The 5,057-nt window shown below is 41.4% G+C and overlaps 1 long non-coding RNA gene across 1 annotated transcript in view; it reads left to right on the forward strand.

Annotated features, from left to right (window-relative positions):
- Positions 1-3,815, forward strand: part of LOC122559016 — a 23,573-nt gene extending 19,758 nt beyond the window's left edge. Inside the window, exon 4 of the long non-coding RNA XR_006314314.1 lies at positions 3,374-3,815. This is a non-coding gene — a long non-coding RNA (uncharacterized LOC122559016). The remainder of the gene's footprint in view (positions 1-3,373) is intronic.
- Positions 3,816-5,057: the final 1,242 nt, after the last annotated feature.

The following is a 5,057-nucleotide window of genomic DNA, read 5'->3' on the forward strand; positions in this document are numbered from 1 at the left end:
AGATCCTGTTGTAATTTGAGGTAACCCTCTTCGCTGTCCACTACACCTTCAATTTTGGTGTCATCTGCAAACTTACTAACTGTACCTCTTATGCTCACATCCAAATCATTTATGTAAATGACAAAAAGTAGAGGACCCAGCACCGATCCTTGTGGCACTCCACTGGTCACAGGCCTCCAGTCTGAAAAACAACCCTCCACGACCACTCTGTCTTTTACCTTTGAGCCAATTCTTTATCCAAATGGCTAGTTCTCCATGTATTCCATGAGACCTAACCTTGCTAACCAGTCTCCCATGGGGAACCTTGTTGAATGCCTTACTGAAGTCCATGTAGATCACATCTACCGCTTTGCCACCATCAATCCTCTTTGTTACTTCTTCAAAAACCTCAATCAAGTTTGTGAGACATGATTTCCCACGCACAAAGCCATGTTGACAATCCCTAATCAGTCTTTGCCTTTCCAATTACATGTACATCCTGTCCCTCAGGATTCTCTCCAACAACTTGCCCACCACCGATGTCAGCCTCACTGGTCTATAGTTCCCAGGCTTGTCCTTACTACTCTTCTTAAAGAGTGACACCACATTAGCCAACCTCCAGTCTTCTGGCACCTCACCTGTACTATTGATGATATCAATTGATGATATTGATGAGGCCCAGCAATCACTTCTCTAGCTTCCCACAGATTTCTAGGGTACACCTGATCAGGTCCTGGGGATTTATCCACTTTTATGCATTTCAAGACATCTAGCACTTCCTCCTTTGTAAGATGGACATTTTGCAAGGTGTCACCATCCATTTCGCTACTTTCTATATCTTCCATATCTTTTTATACAGTAAATACTGATGCAAAATACTTGTTTAGTATATCCCCCATTTTCTGCGGCTCCACACAGAGTTCGCCTTGCTGATCTTTGAGGGGCCCTATTCTCTCCCTACTTATCTTTTTGACCTTAATATATTTGTAAAAACCCTTTGGATTCTCCTTAACTCTATTTGCCAAAGCTATTTCATGTCCCCTTTTTGGCCTCCTGATTTCCCTCTTCTGTATACCCCTACTGCTTTTATACTCTTCTAAGGATTCACTTGATCTATCCTGTCTATACCTTACATATGCACCCTTTGTTTTCTTAACCAAACCCTCAATTTCTTTAGTCGTTCAGCATTCCCTATACCTACCAGTCTTTCCTTTCACCCTATCAGGGATTCTTGTTATCTCTGATAGGACCCTTAGGCACATTGATATGGAGGAATTGTAGAGTGCAAGTCCATAGCTCCCTGAAAGTGCCATTACAAGTGGATAAGGTCCAAAGATGTACACGGTCGGTGGATTGGCTATGCTACATTGCCCATCGTGTCCAGGGATGTGTAGGTCAGGTGAGTTAGCCAGGGGAAATGCAGTGTTACAGGGATAGGGTAGAGGTTTCAGTCTTGGTGGGATGCTTTTCCAAGGATCAGTGTGGACTCAACGGACAGAATGGTCGGCTTCCATACTGTAGGGATTCTATGATTATATATAGGTGGTAAAGAAGATTACTGCATGCTTTCCTTCAGTAGTTGGGGTATTGAGTATAAAAGTTGGCAAGTCATGTTGCAATAAATCATAGAATCCCTACACTGTGGAAACAGGCCCTTCGGCCCAATAAGTCTACAACGACTCTCCAAAGAGTAACCTACCCAGACCCCTTCCCCATATTTACCCCTAACTAATGCACCTAACCTACACATCCCTGAACATTTTGGGCAATTTAGCATGGCCAATTCACCTCTTTGGACTGTGGGAGGGAACCAGAGCACCGGAGAAAACCCACACACACGCTTGGAAAATGTGCAAACTCCACACAGTCATTCAAGGCTGGAATTGAACCCATGCTCTTGGTGCTGTGAACCAGCAGTGCTAACTGCTGAGCCACTGTGCCACCCCAACAGCTGTGTAAAACTTCACAGTTAGGGCATATGTGGAGTATTGTGTGTTGTTCCAGTCACCACACTATACAATGGATGTGGAAGCTTTGGAGAGGGTGCAAAAGATTTACCAGGACACAGTCTGGATTGGAGTGTATTAAGTGCAAGGAGAGATGGGACAAACTTGGATTGTTTTTGCTAGAGCAGACAAGGCTGAGGGGTGACCTGATGGAAGTATATAAAATTGGGAGAAGCTTGGATAGGGAGATAATCAGTCTTTCTTTCTAATGTGGAAATGTTAAATACTAGGGATCGTACATTTAAAGGTAAGAAGGAAATGTTTTAAAGGAGATGTTCGACGCAATATTTGTTTTTTACATATAAGTTGGTTAAGTGCCTGGAATGTGTTGCTGGGGCAGATGGTAGAAGCAGATACAATGACAATGTTGAAGAGGCATTTAGTCAGGCATGAACAAGCAGGAAAAAGAAGGATATGGACCATGTGCAAGTAGGATTAGTTTAAATGGCATTATGGTCAATGCAGACATGGTGGGCTGAATGGCTTGTTCGTGTGTTGTTCTGTGTTTATGTTAAAATGAAATAACTGTTGGTTGTCTCAGGTTATGAATTGAGTCTAGGGCACAACTATCCACAATCCATTTGACAAAACGAAGCAGTTATAGTCAAAAGCTACAAGGATGTTCGTTTGTTTGTTTTGGTGCTCTTCTGAATTTAAAGTTAAGGCACATGCTGAGACACAACATTCTTTTACTTTTGGCTTTTCTCTGCTTGATCTGGAAATGCTTGATGGTGGTACAAGACATATGAAATTAGAAGCTCAATTCACATCTTAATGCCAATAAACCTTCAGTGAAAAAATGTCTTTTAAAAAAAGGTGTAATGTCTTTTAAAATAAGGGTGCAGTGATTAAGCTATTTGGGATTAAAAACTCATTTCTCTCCAATGGTCATGTTATGTACCTCTTCTTGAAAACTTGAGACAGAAACTTGGATTTCTATAGCACTTTCATAATCTCAACTTGTTACACAGCCATGGTTTAGATGCTGTTGAATTTGTATATAAAAGGTTACACAAACAAACAGTAAGGCGAAACTAACTAGATAATCTGTTTTAATGATTTTGGTTGAAGACTAAATGTTAAAGATATCAAGAGAACACTACTACTCTTCAAACAGAAGGAAAGTTGACAACTGTGAATCGATCGTGTTGTTTTGATCGTGATAATGTTATTTAAAAAATCATCTTACCAATGTCATGATAAAACACTTCACTTCATTACATTACTTAAAGTTTCACCTAAAAACCTGAGTCACAGCATAAATTAATTCTCATGAATATGGAGACATTTCTAGCATAGATTCCCCTACGGTTATCGTTTGATCAGCCAAGAGATGCTATACTTACAGCTGGTGGGCTAACCATTATTATTGCTCTCTTTGGCTAAAGGGAAACAAAAGTCTCAGCTTGGAACAAACAGACCTGAGGCTGACCAGAAGAAGCCCAGTTTGAGTGACAGCATGCTATGGGACTTGGAACATTCTATAATCTTATTTGGAAGAAGGTGCCTCATGAAACACTGCTGGCCAAATTACAACATTTACAGAGGTCTTCAAGAACATTAAAAATGATTGAAAGGAGGATTAACAGTGAACAAAATCCTCCAAGACAGTAAAATACAACTTTACCACATTTGATACCATTCCACAACATATTCAAAAAGATGAAGGCAAACAGATACAAAAGATGTAATTGAGAACATTCTCTCAAGAACGTCAATGATAAGATAACCTGAAGCAGATATTATGTTAAACTTTGCAAAGGTGTCAGTGAGTAAATGTGACAGCTCTATTCATTCACAGATATTATATTACCAATAAACGTCAGAAAGAAGGGAACTAACTCCAACACATCTCTGACTAATTATTTGCTATATGATGTGACAGGTTGGCCAAGGTGAATAAGTTGTATAAAAATAGCCACGCAAAGGCAAAGCATGTTTGATACTTTATTTAAACTTGAAGAATTGGTAGATGGACATTGGCAAGGCTGGTATGAGAGGTGTGGGTAAATGAGAAATTGAGGTTAAGCAGTTCTGGAAAAGCACAGCCAATCAGGTAGCATCCGAGGAGCAGGAGAGTCAATGTTACAAGCATAAGCTCTTCATCAGGAATGGGTTGGGGCTGGGGGGTTCCAAGGGGGCTGAGAGAGGGAGGGAGGAGGGTGGAGCTGGGAATGCAATATGTAGATGAGGAGCAGGAGAGTCAACATTTCAAGCAAATTCTCTTCATCAGGAATGTGGGGGGCTGAGAGATAAATAGGAAGGGGGTTGGAGCTGGGGGGAAGGTAGCTGGGAATGTGATATGGAATTGAAGGTGGGGTGAAGGTGATAGGTCGGAGAGGAGGTGGATCCACTCCATTCTCTTCTTCAACCTATCACCTCTACCCCCACCTTCATCTACGTATCGCATTCCCAGCTACCTTCCCCCCAGCTCCAACCCCCCTCCCACTTATCTCTCAGCCCTCTTGGCCTCCCACATTCCTGATGAAGAGCATTTCCTCAAAACGTCGACTCTCCTGCTCCTCAGATGCTGCCTGACCAGCTGTGCTTTTCCAGCACCGTACTTTTCAACTCTGATCTCTAGCATCTGCAGTCCTCACTTTCTCCTTAAGCAATTCTGCTAAATATTACAAAGCACTTTTTTTTCTGACTTATCACAGGTACCTTGTGATCTTCCAACTTCTATAATTTTGATTATTTTGGTCCCAACTCCAATGGTTGGGTGGTTGATCATACAACACAGAATTGGCCTAGCTGTCAAATGTCAGATCTGTTTGAATATTTTAAAGTTCCACTTCCTGTCCTCTGTGACATGTAACATTCCAAATACTGCAAACTTATCCTGAAAGGAAAGTTAAAAACCCCTAGAAAATACAACTTCCTTCCACTATCCTCACTTTAAGAGGAGTTTCCTGTGTCAGCTAGGGAACGAAGATTCCAAAATCAGATGGGACAAATTTGGATTATGCCCTAAAAGAGGCAGACAGAATTGTATAAATGGCCATGGTTTCTGATGCAGGCATCACCCATCACTTTTGCTGGCTGACCAATTAAATGCTTTCAATGTGGAGC

Source organism: Chiloscyllium plagiosum, chromosome 18 (assembly GCF_004010195.1).
Source record: "Chiloscyllium plagiosum isolate BGI_BamShark_2017 chromosome 18, ASM401019v2, whole genome shotgun sequence".
Lineage (NCBI taxonomy): Eukaryota > Metazoa > Chordata > Chondrichthyes > Orectolobiformes > Hemiscylliidae > Chiloscyllium > Chiloscyllium plagiosum.